This window comes from Tenrec ecaudatus, chromosome 13 (genome assembly GCF_050624435.1).
Source record: "Tenrec ecaudatus isolate mTenEca1 chromosome 13, mTenEca1.hap1, whole genome shotgun sequence".
Classification (NCBI taxonomy): Eukaryota; Metazoa; Chordata; class Mammalia; order Afrosoricida; family Tenrecidae; genus Tenrec; species Tenrec ecaudatus.
This window is the reverse complement of record NC_134542.1, coordinates 44708881-44731170: the sequence shown is the minus strand read 5'-3', so window position 1 is coordinate 44731170 and position 22290 is coordinate 44708881.

The window sequence follows — 22290 nt, the reverse complement described above, 5'->3', positions numbered from 1 at the left end:
CCTGGTTCACGATCCTGCCTCTGGCTAATCCATTAGCCACCTCTCGGTGATAGCAGAAACCTAACATATTGCCTGCCTACCATAGATTCATGCAACCCTGTCACAATGAGCCTGACTTCCTGCCCGGGTCATCTTTGTGCTTCCTGCTTCATCAGACCCAGCAGCTATGTGAGTTGGAACAGCCATGAGTTAACTTGCTAGATATGGACTTCTCTACCTTGACCTTTATCAGCTGGGGTCTTCCTGCTTTCTGGTTCCTCAGTCAAGCTGTTAATAATAGTCAGGGGAATCTTCCAGCTTACTCTCTGACATACAGTCTTGAATCAGAACGGATTTAACTTCTTCTATAGATATGTGAGCCACTTTCTTGATATAAAATTATATGTAATATATATTATACAAACATACATTTAATATAAAATAATAGCAATTTCTTCTTCATCTTATGTCATTGGCTAATGAAAGTCTCCGTCAGAATGCTCTTCTTTCTGATGTTGCAGACACCTGTATCGCAGGACTCTCCTAAGGATCATGAAGTTGTATAGGAAAGTGGGGCTAAGAATTTAGATGGTGTCCAGCTATCAGATAAAGTAGCATTGGGAATCTTATAAAGGCTTTCCTTCAAACAAGCAGCTACCTAAGTGAGATGTCCCTATAGAAGAAGCATGACATCATCAATGAGCAAAGGGTTATCATCCATATAATCCAAAATCAAAGGAGGGATTAGAATCAGAGCCTAAATTGTGTTTGCAGAATCCAGTTTGCAGCAGGGTCTGGATGACAGCAGGAGCCCAATATTCATTTGTGGAACCACATAGGAAACAAGCTTCCGAAAACTCCCCCAGTCTAAACTTGCGGGATGGGAGGAGAGTGGTCACTAAACAGGGAGCTTGGGAGAGTTAAATACAGAAGATCCAAGGCATAAATCTGACTTCGACAATTGAACTTGTTCAGAAGATTCCCCCCTGTGATGCTGGTTGGACTTGATCTGGTTTCCAAACTTTTTTGTATTTTTAGTGTATATTGTTTGGTTTTTGTTTGTCCATATTAGGGTGTATCTCAAAGGTGTTATGTCATTGGCGGTCACCCTGTTGATGCTGGGTAATATGTCTTTTCCAATTTTTGGTATATGAAAACTTGGATTATTGAATGGAGACGATGCAAAGGAGCCCATGTAGAAAAAGAATGTCGGGATATTGGTAGTGGTAGCAATTGTACAATTCTACTTGCCATGAGTGAACTATGAAATCATATGACATATGGATCAAATCGCATTTACTAATGAAATTATATATATATGGCAATAACAACAAAATTAAATCCTTATACTTATTTTATTTAACCTGCTATCATTATGGTATATCAAATGATATAAACCCATTTAATTAAAATTTCCAAAGCATTTTTAATCTTATAAATTTAAGATTAATAAAATATTATAAAATGATGAATTCTGGACATTAAAGTGTTTTAAATATTATCATTGTAATCATTTATGATTTTAACAAAGCATAGAAAGAAAGCATTATCAGAGTTTATATAAAATTGAATCTTACCATAGCATGGAGTGACAAGTTTCCCTTGTACTTAGTATATTTTGAATCCCAAACAAGGAAAATCTCAATATGAAAATGTCAACAGATATCAGCTATTAATTTTCAACATATGATGCTTTGGTCAATTTACCAGCTCTAGACCACTATTATTTACATTCTAGAGGGATATATAAATATATACATGGAAGGAAGATTTTCTAAGATGGAAATGATTTTCTACTTTTCAGTCATCTGTGTAAGAAAATGTTACTTTTACAAAATATCATAGATTATTCTTGTTAGATTGCAGTGTCTATTTCAATTCATAATGATGCTATGTGACAGAGCATAACACTATGATTGGTGTTTCGATACTATTATCTTTATAGAATCAAACAATTATGCCTCTTTCCAGTGGAGGAATTAGTTGGGTACTATACACCAAAATTTTGGTTAGAAGCTAAGCAATGAACTATTGCGCTACCAGATCTAGCTTGATCATGATTAGGTCAGGGCAAAACAACCTCTTAGAGCCAGGACAGAGGGTCAGACTTTCCTGGCTCCCCAAAAATTTTGCTGGTTCAGTTAGTTTGACACTTTGGGCAAGTGGAATCCCTACATACATAGAGTGTTAAAGTAATAATACACCTACTGTAAAATATTCAGAAAAGATATTGCCTTCTAGACAAACTTGTAATTTTTTATGGAATTATGTGTATTGGTGGGGGGGAAATCCCAATTGTAAGTTTTTTTAAATTACATACAAAAATTTAAAATGTGATCTTTTTATTAATGCTACTGCTGTAATTTGTAGAATAATACTACTAATAACATTTATCTATATTTTATGTTTAGCTAAATACTTTCTGTGGAATATTAGAGGACTATTTAAAATAATTATTCCTGATATTGGACATCAAGGTTATAGTGCTAAAGGAAAATTATATTAAAATCTACAATCTATCATTTTTTTGACATTTACTTTGTTCTAAATAGATTTCATAGTATTTGAAGTTTTCTCCAGAGAAATAAGGCAGGTAAGTATTACAAATGTGCTCTTTACTGCTCATATTAGTTATTCTCATATCAATAGATTTGTGTAATGCCAAAAGTTTTAGATTCTCATAGCTTTAATGGTTATGAAAGAGTAGCCAAATACTGAAGTTACTAAGGAATTAAACTTTTTTAAATGGAGCATATGAGTTAAATTTTAAAATATTAAGAAATGGATTTTGACTCAGGGGTAATACATTTGATAAGAATAGGTATACATCTCATAAATAAAAACATAGTGTCAAATAAAACATCATCCTTACTTACTGTCTATAGGTAAATTGACAGAAGTTGCGATCCTGCTGACACTGCACAGCTTCAGCATGTATGCATTGGCGGGGGAAGGATGGGACTCAGTGGATAATGTTTTAATCTTGCAATGACTTTTTGTCTAATTCAAATAGGTTTAAATACAATTTGCAGCACAGAGACTATTTCAGACTTAATACACTCAATAATAATAAACAAACAAAATGAAAACTATTATTTAAAATATAGAACTTACCCTTTAAGCTCCCAAAGGGCAATTAACTATTCAGTAGCTTAATAATCGTGATGGCTAAATTAGGTATCAACATGGCTGGAGCATAATTCTCTGGTTTGTAAGAATATGATGTAATGTGGCAATTATAAGTTAATGTAATCATTCCCATGATGCAGTCTTATGGACCAACCATGACCTAATGGAAAAGGATAAGGGTGGAATGCATAATCCTTAATTTAACCAGAAGTCTTGAGTTTTTTGATTGTTTGGAGCCTGCACTTGGCTCTCATGATCAGACTCCATGCTCTTGAAATGGTGGTCTGTTGTACTGCCTGCCAACATCCACAGTCTTTGAGAATGTAGCCATTTCACCTGCCAGCCTTACTCTCATAAGCCTCTGTAGGCTGTAAATAAGCGTTCTATGCCTGACTTGCTTATCTTGGGTTCATCAACCCCTGAAATACAGGAAGCAGAAGTCTCCAGTCTAATTTCTGACTCACAGATTTGGGGATTAACATATTCTGCAATGGTGTTAGCCATTTATTTGAGATTCATCCATCCATCTATCCATCCATCTACATACACAAAACACACACACACACAGACACACACACCATTATAAGTTTTACTGAGTTTACATCTGTAGATTACCAAACCTAGGATATTTGGTATCAGGAGTGGAACCCACTGAATCAAACTTATAGAGATGAGATTTCACATCAGCTCTCTAGTTTGGCTAGTCTTAGAGACAATGTAAGGAAGGCACTCAACTCTAGCATGACATGGCAATATAATTAATTAAATGAATGATAGAATCATAGGTGAAGTGATACAGTGGACAGTGTCATATATATAAAAGAAGAATACATAATTTATCAAGGTTTCCCAAGGATAGGGGAGGAAGGGAAAAAAGAGGAGCTGATAATAAGGGCTCAATTAGAAGGATACTATTTTGAAAACAATAATGGCAATACATGTATACGTTTGCTTGATATAATTAATTTATAGATTTTACAATATCTGTAAAAAATCCAAATGAAATGATTTAATTTTAAAAAATAATTAAAATATTACCAGCAGCAGATCTAAAATTTGTAAGAAAAAAAGACTCTGGGTAATTGCATATTCTATGTTTTTCTATAATTTTGTCAGAATGAGATTTATAAGGATGTTGGTTGATTGGTTTTACTTTCACTAAACAAAATGGTGAAATAAACAGAAGAGCTCAGGTCTTCAGCATCACCACTCAAGTACGATATGAAAGTTGCTGCTCATTTCCTGAGAGAATGGTGTTAGCCATTTCTTTGAGACCTTCCTGACCTTCTTTTTTGTGGATATGCTGATCTGACTAGAAACAAACAGTCTGTAGTCATAGTCAGACTGTAATGCCAATTTAATTCCCAAGCTCGACTTGCATCTAAAATTACAGTAAGACCATTGATTGTGAATAAATGGTATCTTAAAACTTAGGATGGGCAGATACGTAGGCAACACTGGGTCTCTAAATTCCATTGAATAACTCCTACCAATAGAATCATTACTCTGATCAGAAGAAATTACTTCACTTTTGTCGAAGGACTCCATTTTCAGTAAGACTTGTATCTCTTTAACTCACAATTGATGACATTAAACCAATTGCCTATTCAAAAGGCAATCAGGGGTTTGTCCAAGGTATTACTGAGGCCAATGCTTTATTCCCAGAATACAACCACTCCACCCATCTTTGCATCTAGACCTACAATTAGACATGAATGCTAAAAACTGCATTCTAAAAGAATAGCTTGGTTTTCATTATTAATTTACTTTTAATTGGGAGTTATTATGTATATATCGTTCCATAGTTTAATCGCTTCCAGCAGAATTGTACATTAGCTACTACAGTTTCCAAACATTCTTTCTCTACATGGGCTCCTCGACATCGTCTCCCCTGTACCTTGTCACCACCACTGACGCCCCCTCCCTGTGGCCCTTATTCTACTTTCTGTCTTCATAGGTCCATCAATCCTGGTTTCATATCCCAGAAAATAGAAAAACATATACCATAACCTCAAGAGAGTGATCCCTAATGATCTAACACCTCTGGTTAGCATCCTATTATGTACAAACAATACAAACCACAAATACCAAAATATTTGGAAAACAGATCAGGTCCAGCATGCATCATAGGGGAGAATCTGTTGACAAAGATTTTACAGTTCAAGTCAAATTTTGTCTAGTAACCGCTTTCCTCATATGCTTCAATTGTGGAGAGCGGGCGTTCCCAGCGGCTTATTTCCTGTGTAGTTCCACAAATGGATCTTGGGCTCTCACTGTCATCCACAGCCTTCTGCACACTGGATTCTCCCACTTTAGGTTCTTATACTAATCCATCCTTTGACTTCAGATACCATCCTTCACAATCCTTCAGTGGCTGATGATGGTGTGTTTCTTCCATGTGCATTTAGTTAACTTCTCACTTAGATGGCTGCTTGTTTGGAGACAAGCCTTTAAAACTCCAGATGCTATTTTATCTAATAGCTTGGCGCCGTCTAATTTCTTCTTAATATTTTGCTGTTGCCTCTGTCTCCTCTGTGTTCCTTTCCTGAGGGTGAGTATGGAGCAGGACTAGGATGTGTTTTCTTATATGTACAAACATCAGAAGACCAGAGAAAATATGTGGGAATGGCTATTAAGGGTGTGAAATAATGATTTAAGTAACTTAACTGGGATCAATCTGAAATTATTGATTTAGGCTCACTACGAAGAAATTTTTGGTTCAATTTTTTTGCTTAAGATTTGAGGAAAAACTCTCACAATTTTTGTGAGTTCAGTAAAGCTTGGCGTATGTGTCCCAAACCACCTAAACTCACTGCCATCACTGAACACCCTCTGTAGAGCCCAGTAGAGCAGGTGAAGTACAGATAGAACTGCCTGTGTAAGTTCTGCCATCATCACACTTTATGGGACTAGAAAGTCCCATCTTTTTCCTTTGGCTGATGTTTTTGAACTGCTGACCTTGTAGTTAGCAGTCTAACTCATAACCAATGCAATATTAGGGCTCCTGCAGAATGGGTTACATATCAGACCCACCTTGCTATTTTGTAGCTAAACATCTTCAAAGGAGTCAGGAGACTGGCATGTTGAAGCGAATTTATTAGGTTAGAACCATAGACCCACACATGTTGTTCTCAAAGGACGTATTTGTACCAGCACAGGAATATATTTTTAAAATAAGTCTTAGTATCCTTGAATAGTGCTAATATAACAAATTACTTAAGTCAGATTTACAGCAGGAACTGCCCTCATTTAATTAAACAAAAAAATTAAGTGGGGCTGATTGTGCCTGCTCCCTGATACTATGATAGGAACAAAAAGTTAGTATTAAGATGGCGGAAGGACATTTGGCCTCCACTCAAGTACTCCCTCAATGGAGAATACTTTCTTCTATTAAATTGGCATTCTATGATGCTCACCCTCCCAATACAACCGCTGAAGACAAAGTGAGTGAATAAGAAAATGTGGTGAAGAAACCTGATGGTTCCCACCTATCAAAAGAGATAGTATCCGGGATCTTAAAAGCTTGAAGATAAACAAGCGGCCATCTAGTTCAGAAGAAATAAAGGCCACATGGAAGAACACACCAGCCTGTATGATCACAAGGTTCCGAAGGGATCAGTTATCAGGCATCAAAGAACAAAAAAATCATATCATTGGGTACACACCTCCATGATACAATCGCTGAGGACAAACTGGTGCATGAGCAAATGTGGCAAAGAAAGCAGATGGTGCCCAGCTATCAAAAGAGATAGCATCTGGGGTCTTAAAAGCTTGAAGGTAAATAAGTGGCCATGTAGCCCAGAAACAACAAAGCCCACATGGAAGAAGCACATCAGCCTGTGCGATCACGAGGTGTCGAAGGGATCAGGTATAAGGCATCATCAGAACAAAAAAAATCTTACCATAGTGAATGAAGGGGGAAGTGCAGAGTGGAGACCCAAAGCCCATGTGTAGGCCACTGGATATCCCCTTCCAGAGGCCTCTAGGGGAGGAGGTGAGTCAGTCAGGGTGTAATGTAGCACCGATGAAGCATATAGTTTTCCTCTAGTTCCTAAATGCTTCCCCCTCCCCCCACTATCATGATCTGAATTCTACCTTGCAAGTCTGGCTAGACCAGTGGATATACACTGGTGCAGATAGGAGCTGGAGGCACAGGGAATCCAGGGCAGATGATACCTTTAGGACCAGGGGTGTGAGTGACGATACTGGGAGCGTAGAAGGAGAGTTGATTGGAAAGAGGGAATCGATTACAAGGATCTACATGTGACCTCCTCCCTGGGGGATGGACAACAGAAAAGTGGGTGAAGGGAGACAACGGACAGCGCAAGATGTGACAAAATAATAATTTATAAATTATCAAGGGCTCATGAGGGAGGGGGGAGAAGGGAGGGAAGGGGATAAAAAGAGGACCTGGTGCTAAGGGCTTAAGTGGAGAGCAAATGTTTTGAAAATGATGAGGGCAATGAATGTACAGATGTGCTTTACACAATTGATGTATATATGGATTGTGATCAGAATTGTATGAGTCCCTAATAAAACGTTTTTTAAAAATCAACAAAGATATGGTGGATATGGTTATCATAATGGGAAGCAGAATCAAAGCACTAATCAGAATACTCATATGAATTTATGGCCTTGGCTAAGTAGACAAGAGATATCTAGGAGTAAAACGGATAGGACATCTACTAAATAATTACTTGATGTATGGTATGTGATTGGAAAAGTTCTAGGTCAAGTTCATGGCAATATGACTTGGATTAGAATAGAGCATCACAAGTCCTCAATCGTTCCTCTAACTTCAGGCAGTCTCAAGACCCACCGTCTTCACATGAAAGGGTGGGAAGTTTCCCTTAAGAAAGACCATACGGACATGTCCCAAATGGACACCATCAATCTTTCTACAAACTAGGAGAGTTCCTCTTCCTGGGAAAAGAAAATTACAAGAATTTTAAGGGATTTCTGGGTGTTAGCTCTGAATTTACCTGAATTCTAATTGGCCTAAAATGCCACTGTGGTCCACAAGTCAGAAGGAGGGCATCTGGAGGTCAGTGTTTCAATGGAGTCTTAGTCGAGGCTCCTCTCAGTGGGCCCAGGATTCCGCAAGATGCTCCTGCCACACTTTCTCTCTTTCACAGAGGAAGTCAAAACTCGGGCCTGGTTTATAGATGGCTCCATCTGTAGGGAGCACTGGAGCTGGATAGCAGCAACACTGTGTCCCTTTGCTGTGACTCCCTGCCCCCTACCCCAGAAGGAAATAGTGAAGGAATTCCTTCCATTGGGCAGGATTTCAAGTAGTTCACCTGGTGGATCACTCTTCTGGGAAGTATAAATGTGATTTAGTACTGATTCATGGACCATGATCATGGTGTGGCCAGATGATCAGGGGATGGAAGGAACATGATTGTAAAATGGTGACAAGGAGGTATTTGGAAGAGATATATGGACAGAGCTCTAGGAATGGACCGAAGAAGTAAATATAATTGTGTCTCATGGGAACACAGCACAGAGTAACGTTGGTAGGGAAAGATTTTAACAATAAAGTGGAGAGGATGACATATTCTGGGGAAATCAGTTTTTCCTCAGAGACATTTTATATTTCCCATTAGCCTCGTGCACAGAGTGGCCATGCAGGCAAGGATGGAGGCACCATGTGTTTCATGATACAGACTTCTACTCAATAAAGCTGAGTTGTCAACTTCTACAGCTGTGTGCCCGGTCTCCTGGTAGCACATACCACCACAGTGGCCCTAATGTGGAGCAATTCCTCAAGACAATGAGCCAGCAATTAGAAGGCAGGTGGATTATATTGGGTCATGTCCACCATGGAAAGGACATAATGTTGTTTTACTGGAAATGTAACTTTCATTGGATATGGATTTGCTTACCGTGCACACAATGCTTCTGCCAACGACCATCTATGGACTTAGACAATGCCTGATCCTCAACCTGTAATTCTCACAGTGTGATTTAAAGTCAAGAGGCCTCATGCACCACAAATATAATGCAATTGGGCCTTATACTCCTGGAATTCACTGGTCTTACTTATTGTGTTCCTTTTTATTCGAGTTGTCTTCAGAAATACAATTATGGCACCTTAACAGGTTGCGTTAATTCCTTCAGAGGCTCTGCGTTCTGAACCAGCAACCAATCTCCACCGTAGTCCTGTTTCTACCATCACTATAGCTATCCTGTCCAGATTGCAAAGGGTGGAAAAAGGGGTGACATCATTCATTGTTAACCCTGGTGACCCACTTGAAACATGTTCTTCCTGCCCTTTGACCCTGTTCTCTGTGGGTCTTAAGGAATTAGATCCAAAGGAACTTACTATCACCAAGAAGAAGAACCAAAAGTCATCCTTTGGTCCCAGGTTTCCATTATATATACGTTGGCGTCATCCACTTAGGACCAGAGGACGACTGATATCAGGACACATGGAGATCTTCAAGAAACACTGGCCCACTACTGTTTAAAAGAGACAAGAACTGTTTTTTTTAAATCATTTTATTGGGGGCTCATACAACTCATCATAATCCATGCATCCATCCATCCATGTGTCAAGCACAAACATTATGAGAGACAAAAGTGAAAGACTCCCTACAGTCCACACTCTAAATTTGCATTCTCACTTCCTCAACTGCTCTGGTTCCAGCCAGCCCCTTGAATGTTTCCGTTAAAGCAACACCAGAAATCTACATTAATCACGGCATTGAAATAATCTTATAAATAGCATTCTTTTTTTTTCCTTCACAAAATTAGGGTGTAAAACTAGAAAAAAATAAAACAAAATTTATTGTGAAATGCATAAAATGAGAGGAGCATGCCCTGAGGCTCTTTATGTATGTAACCATGGGGAAAATCACGGCGACAAAACTAATAACGAATCACGCTATAAAGCCATTTCTGTCATCGAAAAGAAAGAAAGAATATCCCAGGCTTCAAATGAGCCATTGACATCTCATTCCTGTTGTTCAGAGGAATCTGCTTGACTGTATTTTTCTGTTGACAACTGCGAGCAATATCATTGTTTCTATAATTGGTTAATTGCAGGTTCACTGAGCCTTGCTTGATCTAAGATGATGGGCAGGTGGCTAATTGCTTTGAAAATTATTTCCACACACAATAAAATGTATGTGTTTAAAATTGAGGTAGTAAAGAGGAAAGTCATTTGTGTAAAATTCTGGTTTAGATATTTAACCCAGTTGACAAAATCATATCTACATCACTGCATGGTTACATCTTACACATTTTACTCTTATGAAAGATACGTTTTTCAGTTAGAATATTTTCTCACAATAGTTGAAGGGAGAAAAATGAGGCTGGAGATATTTTTATTAAGTAACAATATATTTTAATAAAAATTTTCCAATTAACTAATTAATTAGTAACCTAGACAAAATTACTAATAATTAAGAATTACTATCCTGTTTATATTTACTAAAATTACTTAAACATAAGGAGAGAAGGGATGGCATTTGGGATTTTATTTGAGAACAGGTGGGCAGTACCCAAAAATCATACCAGTGACTAGAAGAGTCTAAAAGAATGCTCATGTTTTAAATTCTATAACTGCATGCCAAAGAGGAAAAGATTGATACAAAGCAAAATAAATAAATGCCTCTTGGACAAAAATATCCTTTCTGAAAATCATGCTCCTTTGCTTACTTTCTATAAACACTTGGGAATAATAAATTTGTTCCTTAACTGATATTTTAATTAACTATATTTTAGTAAGTAAAAATTTCCAAGGTTTTTTAAAAGAATATTTATTTAAATACTGAAATTTCCTAAGGATAATTGCAAATATACTCAAAGTAAGTAATTTAGGTGACATTCCTTGTTTGCTTTTTAAAAATCATTTTATTAGGGGTTCATATACCTCCTATCATAATCCATACATACATCAATTGTGTAAAGCACATTTGTACATTCATTGCCCTCATCATTCTCAAAACATTTGTTCTCCACCCAAGCCCCTGGCATCAGGTCCTCATTTTTCCCCTTCCATCCCCTCCCCCCACCCTCATGAACCCCTGATAATTTATAAATTATTATTTTGTCATATCTTGCTCTGTCCCACATCTCCCTTCACCCACATTTCTGTTGTATGTCCCCCAGAGAGGAGGTCACTTGCAGATCCTTGAAATAGGTTCCCCCTTTCCAACCCACCCTTCCTGTACCCTCCCAGTATCGCCACTCACACCACTGGTCGTGAGGGGATCATCTGCCCTGGATTCCCTGTGTTTCCAGTTCCCATCTGTACCAGTGTACATCCTCTGGTCTAGTCAGGCTTTCAAGATAGGATTTAAATCATGACAGTGGGGGCTGGGGGGGGGGTGGGAAGAAGCATTTAGAACTAGAGGAAAGTTGTATTTGTCATCGTTGCTACATCACACCCTGACTGTCTCATCTCCTCCCCAATACCCTTCTGTAAGGGGATGTCCAGTGGCCTTGCTTTTTTTTAATTTTAATATTGAGAATAAAAATAAAATGGCAACTCACTGCCATTTATTTGTGATTGCATATTTAAATTATGACATGTTTTTCAAACAAAGCTATAATATTCAAAAATAATGGTAATAAATAGTTCAAAAAACAAGACCAAAGCCACTGTCAGCAACTTGCTTTTGATTCACAGTAACCCCCTATAGTGCTTACAAGACTGTAAATTATTTTATTTTTTACAAGGCTGTAAATCTTTAAGAAAACAGATATTCGTCTCTTTCTAATCAGGAGCAGCTGGTGGATTTGAACTGCTGACTTGGAGATAAGCAGTGCAGTGAAACATTTTAAACTAAAATACCCCATTTATCTTGTGAATTGACATGTTCTTAATATTATCTTTAAACATTTCTACAGTGTATATCTATCATTACTTTTAAAAATCTACTTATTGACACAAATTTAAGGGGATTTTATTAAAGGGGACGAGGAAACAGGGAAACTCATCATAAATGCAAATTTTTGTAATTTAATTCATACTTATCGATTTGAAAACTGAGAAATTGATTTTTGTTCATAAATTAGCAGTCTCTTCGAAATGATCCCAAATCATGTAACTCAACAAAGATTAGTGTGTGAACTGAAATTTCACATAATTTTATGCCACATTATCAAATGTAATTGTAAGAAGTTTTAATCTTCTGGAGATAATAGTTTGCATATTTAGCTAAGTTAAATTATAATATGAAGGCTGTTTAAACCCAAAACCAAACCCACCGACATCATGTCAGTTCTGACTCATAGTGCCCCTATATAGAGTATATGGGAGTGTTAATTTTTACTGGAGCAGAAACACTCATTTTTCTCCCAAGCAATGGCTGGGGAATTTGAACCTATTTTATTTCTATTATGTATTTTCTGTGAAAGGCAATGCCAAATAAGTCTTCAGATGTAAATAATATCCTTGATCATCTGTTGATTATTTTTCATTTAACACCTTTCTTAAACTGAGATTATCAATAACAACAACAAAATCATAAAGCTTCTTTCAAAGAGAAGGAAGTAGAATATCATAAGTTAACAATTTATTTTTCTAAATTGTTTTAGATTATTAAAACTGTCTGGGTCATTGTTTCTCAATCCTCTTATACAGATTAAGCTTGTGACAGATGTTGCTTATGAAAATAAGGGGGAGACACAAGGGAACAATTTCAATAACACTCACTCACTAAGGCAAACCTTTTTGCAGAATTAAGATACATCACAAAAGCAGAGAAAACATGAATAATAATATATATGAAAGTCTCGACTTGTCAATTATTTGGCAAATCCAGAGTAAGAGGAGATTCAAAACCAAGTCCAATGCCTTCAAATTCCACAACCTTGTGTTAAAAGTCCTCTGCTTATTTTCATACTATATGGCATTTCAAGGTTTAGTCAAAAGAATATTTCAGTTCCTTTAATCAGCAACAGGTGTTTAACGTTAAGCCCAGCTCACTCAGTGGGGTTTCAAAACGAGGTCTTTCTGAGGAGGTTTAGGAAGAAGACTCAAAAGGACAATCTCTGTAATCCAGGATCACCAAAGGTAAAATACAAACATTGTCAAAATGCATTATTAGCTATAAAATAATGTGGTTCTTTTTTGACTAGGAGTTCACACTAGTAATTTTAAGAGTTTTCTCCAAAGACAAGCTGTCCTTTGATAGTTAACCCACAAACAGTGTGGTAGTTGCATAATCTGGTGCCAATTTTGGACCTGAGAGGATTAGGAGTGAAGGGGTGGAGTCTGGTCAATCAGGTCATGGCCAATAAAGAGTCTGTGTGGGCATGGCCTTCTCCGGAGAATTCTGGGACCTAATGTATTTTCCTCTTTGGAGGCAGGAGACATCTCTCTCTGAGCTCACTCCCTGAGAGACTGACAAGACAAGATGTCATTCTGCTGATAGACCCCGTGCCCTGGGAACTAGAGTTGCCACATGGAGACCTCTACCAACTCTGAGATGCTGCCACCACCACTGGATCCACAGGACTTTGCACCCACTAGCCTGTTTTTTTCCTGTCTTAGGCATGATTGCATGAGTTGTGTGAGTCTGAAAAGGACCTTATAGATTTATACTGGACATAGAGCTAATAATCAGATTTATGGACTTGATCTGGAATGGGCAGGGATGTTTTCTCAATATTCGACTGCTCTTGTATTTAAAGCTCTTTCTTATACACATTTGAGTGTCCATGAGTTTGTTTTTCTAGTCTAGTCAAACTAACACAAATAGAAATAAAATCACCTTCTAAGAGAAAGAGAGAGAGATACTCAATGCTCTCTGGTCATGGATTTCCATGAAATGTGTGGAATACGCAGAGCACTATTTTCAAATTGTCTATCAAATTATGGCGAGCACAGGACAACACTATATCACAGGAGCTATTTGGTTTCCTCCCATTTTTCCCTCAAATGAAAAAACTGACTCTGTCTGAGGCTGTGCCTTCTCTGAGAAATTGTTTTTTTTTTAATATACAACTAAGAAAGGGATAAATGAATTAGATTTAGACAGACACATAACATTGCTTGAGAGAACAGATTAAATGATAACATGTCTTCCCTAAACCCTAATGACTAGTCGGGTTCTCCTTTTCTGGAGTCTATTCCTTTAAGCAGACTGAATTTTTCAGTAGAACACAATATGACTTTTAGACATAAACTCTTTTGTGTTAGTCGATTTTTAATACCCAAAGCATGAATAAAAGAACATTGATGGGCAAAAAGTTCACACGTGGGTTATCCCAACTTCCATCCAAGCTAGGCAGAACAGAAATACTAACAGCATTAAGCCAAATGTTTGACAATATTATAAGACTAAGTACATACAATAAGTATTTTGTGGCATTGGCTTATATGTAAACATCAGTAGCAGCTACATTCTGTAGAAATCTCAGGGTATTTATGGACAAGGACATGAATATGGACACTGAAGGTGTTCATCTAGAAAGGCATAAGACTGTATCTTTGGGACTCACCTGGATATCTTACTGTTACTCTATTTTGTAACCCATACCCAAAGCTCACTAGCTTCTGGAATCATGATTTTTTGTAAGTAGTTTTTTTTTTCTAATAGAAGCTTTCAATTTGAGAGTCATATTTTAAATCCATATGTTAAACAACTTGAGAAAATGATTTTATTATATACAGTTGAGACTCTTAAAATGCTCACAATATTTCCACAAATACACTTAATGAAATATTTACTCTTTATTTACTCTTCTTGGAGGGTAATTTCTATTCTGGGCAATTTTTGGATCAGTTGTAATTCACACACGCAATCACCTTTTCACCACTTTTCTGTCAGTTTGTGACACTGTGGTAGTGGTGTGTTGCTGTGATACTGCAAGGTGTGCCACTTTTATTTCAAATGTCAGCAGGGTTACACGAAGTCAACTGGTGTAAGGGAAATTTTCAGAATAAGAACAAACTATGGAGAAGGATTTGGCTACCCACTTCAAAAGGAGTAGCCACTGAAAAAATTATGCATAACATGAAAACATTGTCAGATACTGATGGCTTGATGAGTGGAAGTAGAACGTCATCAGACACTCTGCCAGCAGATGGGCCCCCGGGGATCAGAAGGTACTCAAAGGATAACTGAGGAGAATAAGCTTTCCCCAAGGAGAGTTAGCCCGAGTGATGTGAATGGAGTAAGGTCGTGATGGTGGAGCCCTGGGATCTTCATTGGCTGATCATCTACAACTCAAGGTAAGAATAAAGAGCTGGGAAGATTTCGTAATCAGAATGTGAAAAGTATAAAGTATGAATCCACAAAACCTGGAAGTTGTTTAGAAAGGAAATGGAGCTCATATATATCAGTAACCTAGGCATTAGAGAGTTCAAATGGACTGGTATTGGCCATTTTGAATCAGGAAATCTCATAATTTATTATGCTGGGAATGGACACAAGAAATGGCATTCCATTCATCATTAAAAGGGACATTTCAAGATCTATTTTATAGAGCTAATATAGTCTGTGATGGAGTTATATCTATTTGCCTTCATGGAAATCCAATTAATACAATTATTATTCAAATTCATAAACCAAACACCAAAGCCAGTTATGGAAAAAATGAAGAATTCTACCACAGTCTTCAGTCTTAAATTGATCAAAATGCAACCAAGACAGTGTTTGGATGCATAAATTAAAAAGAAAAAGGAACAGTAGTTGGAAAATATGGTCTTGGTGATAGAAACAAAGGTGAGATCACAGGATGATAGAATTTTGAAAGACCAGCTTTTATAGCATACCCTTTTTATAGCAAATAACTTTTTTCCATAACAAAATAAATCATAGCAAATAACTTTTTTTCAACAACACAAAAAGGAACTATACACATAGACTACTCCAGGTGGAAAACACAGAAATCAAATTAATTACACACGTGAGAAGGAAAAAAAAAAGAAGTCTTTCAATATCAGCAGCTAAAACTCAGTCAGGGGTTGACTGCACATTAATTACTCATATATTAGTTCAGAATAAGGAGAAAATTGAAGCAAATCCATGAAAATCAAAATACAAGCTTTATTTTGTTGCCCCCGAATATCAACAATAGCTCAATAACAGATTTGAGACACTGAATGCTAAGGAAAGAAGAATCCATGAGTTGCAGGAGGACATCAAGAACATCATTCATAAAAAAAGGAAAAGGTCATTGAAAAAACAAGAGATACAGAAAAGATCAAAGTGGATGACAGAAGCAACTCTGAAATGTGGTGTTGATTATAAAAAACTACAACCTGCAATATGCAGATGACATAATCTTGCTTACTAAACATAAGGGGGACTTCAAACACTTAAAAGACTTACTGACAAAGACCAAGGACTGCAACGTTCAGTATGTATTTCAACTCAGTATTAAGAAAACTAAAATGCTCACAACTAAACCAATAGGTAACATTGTGAAAAATGGAGAAATTATTGAAGTTGTCAAGGATTTACGTCTCGCTTGGATCCACAATCAATGCTCATGGAAGCAGCAGTCAACAGATGAAAAGCCACATTGGGATAGGCGCATCTACTGCACAAAACTTTTTTAAAGGATTGAAATGCAAGGGCATTACTTTGAAGACTACAGTACACCTCACCCAACTATGGTATTTTCAATTACCTCATATGCATGTAAAAGTTTGACATTGAATAAAGAAAACTGATGAAGAAATGATGCATTTGGATTGTGGTGTTAGGGAAGGATTTTCACTGCCAGATTGCTCCCTGCTGGCAAGGATGGCAAGACTGAGTCTTATGTACTTTGGACTTGTTGTCAGGAGAGAGCGCTTCCTGGGGAAAAGCCTCATGCTTGGTACAGCAGAGAGTCAGGGAGAGAGAGGTAGGCCCTGAACAAAGTGAATCGACACAATGGCTCCAAGAAGGGTTGAAGCATAAGAACAATTGTGCGGATGGTGCAGGCTGAGCAGTGTTTCCATCTGTTAAGCCTTTGCTTGCTATGAGTCAGAACCACCACACCCCAACAGTGGCATTTAACAAGGATATCACCTTTGAATTTTAAAAAAAATCTTGATTTAAACTGGTGAGCTTCCACTGAAGATATTTGCCCTTTCTAATAAATCTCATGTAATATCTATATTTTATGACATTTTTTGTCAATGTTATGTCTTAGAAGGTCAGCAAAGCAAACCTCTGAAAAGAGGAAATCAAGAACATAATACCTGACAACAGCTACCTGAAAGATGGAATAAGCCTAATCAGAACAAAAAGACTTGTGTGAATAAATCTACAAAAGACAAGTACAAAATAAAGCAACCTAAATAGATAAATATGCCATATCATGGATAGGAACACTTGCCATTTTGAAAATGCCAATACTATCCAAAGCAATCTATAAACACATGTAATAATGATCCAGATTCCAGGATCATTTTTAAATATATGGGAAAAGTATCCCTAACATTATAAGGAACGGAAAGGGACCCAGCATTGGCAAAGCATTACTTAAAAAGAACAAAGTAGTTCTCTCACAGCGTGACCTCAAAACCCATTACAAAGTCATGGGAATCAAAACAGCATAATGCTGGTACAATGATAGATGTGTTGACCAATGTAACAGAAGAGAAAATCCTGAAATAAATCCACTGACCTACACACAGCTGATTTTGGAGAAAGGGTTAAAATTCATTAACTGGGGAAGAGATAGTCTTTTTAACCCACTGCCTTACTCACAGCTGATTTTTGACAAAGGGTTAAAATTCATTAAATGGGGGAAGAGAGTCATTTTGATAAATGGTTCCACTGAAATTGTATTCCCATTTGCAGAAGCATGAAAAAGTATACCTATCTCACTTCATCCACAAAAGTTAGTATGATGGCTTTAAAAAAATAAAAATGGAGGCAGTAAGATGGTAGAGAGTAGACAGTTGTTACCTAGGTGATAAGGAAGATAATATGGGAAAGAGGGGAAATAAAAAAAGATGGGAAAATGGGGAGAGAAGGGCAAGATATTGGGAAGGTTGATAAGCTGTTCAAGTTGTAGCTTATAAGAGTGATGATCTGATATGTAGCCTACCAATGTACTGGCAAGAAAACCTTCATTTCTTTATTATTTTAATGAGAGAAGGAATCCCACGTGGTCATAATGTATTATTTTTTTTGATATGTTGTTGAATTCTATCGGCCAAGATTTTTTGGAGAAATTTTGCATTTATGTTCATGAGGGATATGGGCCTGTAATTCTCTATCCTTGTGGGATGTGTTAGTCTGGGTTGGCTAGAGAAACAAAGTCATAGACACTCACATCTGTATAAGAAAGAGCTTTATATAAAGAGTAATTGGAGAGTAAGAAAACATCTGAGCCCAGTCCAGATCAAGTCCATATATCCGATATTAGCCCATATAGTCAATATCAGCCTATAAATTCCTCTTCAAACTCATACAACACAAGCAATGAAGCTGAATGAAACAAGATCACAGGCCAGTATGTGAAACGTCTTGTGGATCCAGTAGCAGTGAAAACATCTCAGTGCTGGCATGGGTCTCCATGTGGCTCTTCCAGCTCCAGGGCTCTGGCTCCATCAGCATAGTTCCATGTGGCTTCTCAACAAGAATGTCTCCCAGGGAGAGTGTGTCTCCTGCCTACAGGGAGGAAGACAGCAGTTCCCAGAATCCTCAGGAGATAGCCAGGCCCATATTGTAACCTCATTGGCTATGGCCTGATTGACAGGCTAGACTCCACCCCTTTGATCAGGTTGACAGGAGATTATGTAACTTCCATATGGGATCTTTGCCTGGTATTGGTAACAGGGTGAGGCTGGCTTTATAGAATGAGCTTCAGAATTTGCTGAAAATAAACGGGATATCTACCTGCAGAGGAATGAAACAAGAACCATATCTCACTCCATGCACAAAAACAAACTCAGGGTGGGACAAAGACCAAAATGTAAAACCCCAAACTCTCAGGATCACTGATGAGAGCATTGGGACAAATCTAAATGTCCTAGTGCAGGAATACAAGGGTTATCAGAGGTAACAAAAGAAACACTATGTAGGAAGACAAAATAGATGAGTGGGACCTATCAAAAACAAAACACTTGTATACATCCAAAGACTTTTACTCTTTTAGTATAAAAAGAGGCCAAAGGTTGGGAAAAATACATTTACTAACCAGATAGAGGATAAAGACAAATTACTAAAATCTGCAATATATTACAAGCCTATAACAAAAAAAAATCGAATAGTGTTCTGAGAAGATGGACAAAGAACCTGAACAGGAGATTCACAAAGAATGACCTGTGACTGGCAAATGTGGTTAACATGAGAAAATGTTCCCATTAACCAGCCATCTGAGAAAAATGCAATTCAAAACAAGCATGAAACACCATCTAACACCAATAACTGGAGCCAAAAACACAAACAAACAAACACCAAAACTGAGAGCAACAAATGCTGGAGATAGTGTGGTGAAATTCATCTCCACTGCTGGTAGGCTTGAACATACCTGGAGCCATTCTGAAGGCAATATGGCAATTCTTAAAACAGATAGCAATTAAAATACCATATGATCCAGTAATACGATTACTTGGCATATACTCAAAAGAAATAAGAAGCAAATCATGAACAGATGTATGCTCCCCAAGTTCATTGTAGCACAGTTCATAAAAGCAAGAAGTTAGAAACAACCTAAATTCCCATCGTAGAAGATCTGATAAATAAATAAATAAACCTCTGGTATATATGAACAATGATAACGACACATCCCTGAAAACAGTGATGAAACTAGGAAATACCTGAAAACGTGGAGGGATCTGGAAGACCTGATCCTGAATTAAGTGAGTCAATCACAAAAGGACAACTACTGCATGAGTCTGCTGTTTTGGAACAAACATCAGAACAGGCACAAGCTCCGGCTTGTAGGGCGCTCAGTGTGCTGGCCCCGGGAGCCATGCAGCCTGATAAGTGAGCCTGACCATTGCCAATACACTATGTAAGCATTTTGAAGATCACTTTGCTGGTATTAAACTTGCTTGTGAACCAGAGGAATTAATAGAGAAATCATTTAATTGTCAAAAATAAAATAAAATAATGAGAGATAGAAAACAATGCATTTTTTCCCTTTTGGCTTTAAAGAACTTTACTTGATTAAATTTGCTTTGCCAAGTTTCTATTTATAAAGTTGACTTCAATTAGTTGTGGGTGTTGAGGCAGTATAGACAAAATAGCTTACAACACCTGGACTAGAGTACTTAGCTCACGCAAAATTCTGTCCCCAAATTAGTATAACTGAATTTTATCTGATGGTCATGATATAAAAGCAGAGCCATACGGGAGTATTTTTGTAAAGTAGGTATATTAAGCTCTAAATTTATTGATTGCATAAATAAATTTAATTCTCCAGTGAGTGGTGCAAGTTCTTATTGCAAGTCCAAATCAGCAAAAGTGTATTTGAAATTCGGATTGCTGCCAAAAGCTCTTCTCTTCAATATCTGTTTTACACAGACTGCTTTTTAAGGAATAACTAATATAGCACAATGATTTTTAATACTCAAAAATATCAAATACTGACTGCCATCAAGTTGAATTTGTCTGACAATAACCCTACATAGGGTTTCTAAACGTTTATAAAACTTTACAGGAGCAAACAGCCTTATACTTCTCCTATGGGGCAGCTGGTGGGTCTGAATGGCGAACCCTGTGATCAGAATTCCAATAGTGCCATTGGACAGAAGAGGATATCAGAAAGATATTTACTCTGCATTTTAATGACTACATTCGACCAAGTGGATCATAACAAATTATGAATAACACTGCAAGAAATTTCAAAATGATTGTGCTCATGCAGAATGTGTACATAGTCTAAGAGGAAGGTGTTTGAAAAGAATCAGGAGACACTAACTGGTTTAAAACCAGGGACAGTGTGCAAACAGCATTTCACTCTTTCACGGAACTTATTTGATCTGCATGTTGAGCAAATGAGCTGAGAAACAACACAATCTAAAGAGCATGGAAAAGGGCTTGAAGGATAGATGACTTGAAGGACTTATTGATGAAGATCAAAGACTATAACCTCAGTGTTATTATGCTTCCACATAAAGAAGAAAATTCTCATAAATGTGTCCAATAACTCACATCACAATAAACTGGTAAAATTGTAAAGGGTTTCATTTTACTTGTCTCCACAATCCACACCCATGATTCAACAGTCAAGAAAACAATAATGTACAACATTGGATAAATCTTCTGCAAAATATCTCTTTAAATATGTCAGATAATATCACAAGTGAGCATGTTACTTTTAGCACTAAGGTGTGTCTAATCCAAGGCATGTCTTTCAAGTAACACGTATGATATGGAAGCTAGACAATGGACCCCCAAAGTGCATTTGAATCCTGGCTTTGGTAAAGAATATTGAATATGCCTTGAGCCATCAGAAAAATGAACAAATAATTCTTGGAATAATTTCCATAATGCTTTTGTAGAGAGGGATGGAGTTGAGATGGCAAACTAGATAAACACCACATCTTCACTTTACAATACAGCCCCAAGGGACAAGATGCAACAGGTGTATATGATAATTCTGGGACTTGAGTGGCAAGTGCAAGAATGAGGAGGCAGAGGCAACCCTGGTTGGGAAAACAAATAGAATGAAAGCAGTGATGAGAAGATACGTGTGGCAGAGATGGGGCAGAGATGCCTTATAAGAAACATTAAAGGGAGTCCTTCAGACAGGGAAGTAACAGTATCAGACAACAACTTGAGATTAGAACACAGGCCATTTTGTCATTTTCATATCGCAGGTTGTTGTATGCTATTTTCTTCTGTCATACGGTTCAGATTCTCAGATTATGTTCACAGTATATAAAATGAATTAATGTGGTGAAAAATAGAACCTAACACACACCTTTCCTGAGTTTAAACTACACGTCATTCTCTTGTTCTGTTCAAAAGACTGCTTCTTGCTCCATGGCCACAGTCCACATGAGTAAAATCAAGGGTTTCAGAAATCAATTCTTCTCAATCCATAGATGGTTTGTTAGGACCCCCACAGTCAAATGCCAATGCCTTTGAACAATTTTTAAAATATAGTAAACTTGTTTTTTTCTTTCATTCTCTCCTTTCAACAAAAATTCACCCGATACCAAGCAACTATATCCCTTTCCGTTTCCTCTTCTGCATTTGGCAGAGATTTCTAGCCGCTCCTTTCAATGTAGTGCTTCAATAATTTTATACTATCATTAGAACAGTTTTACTT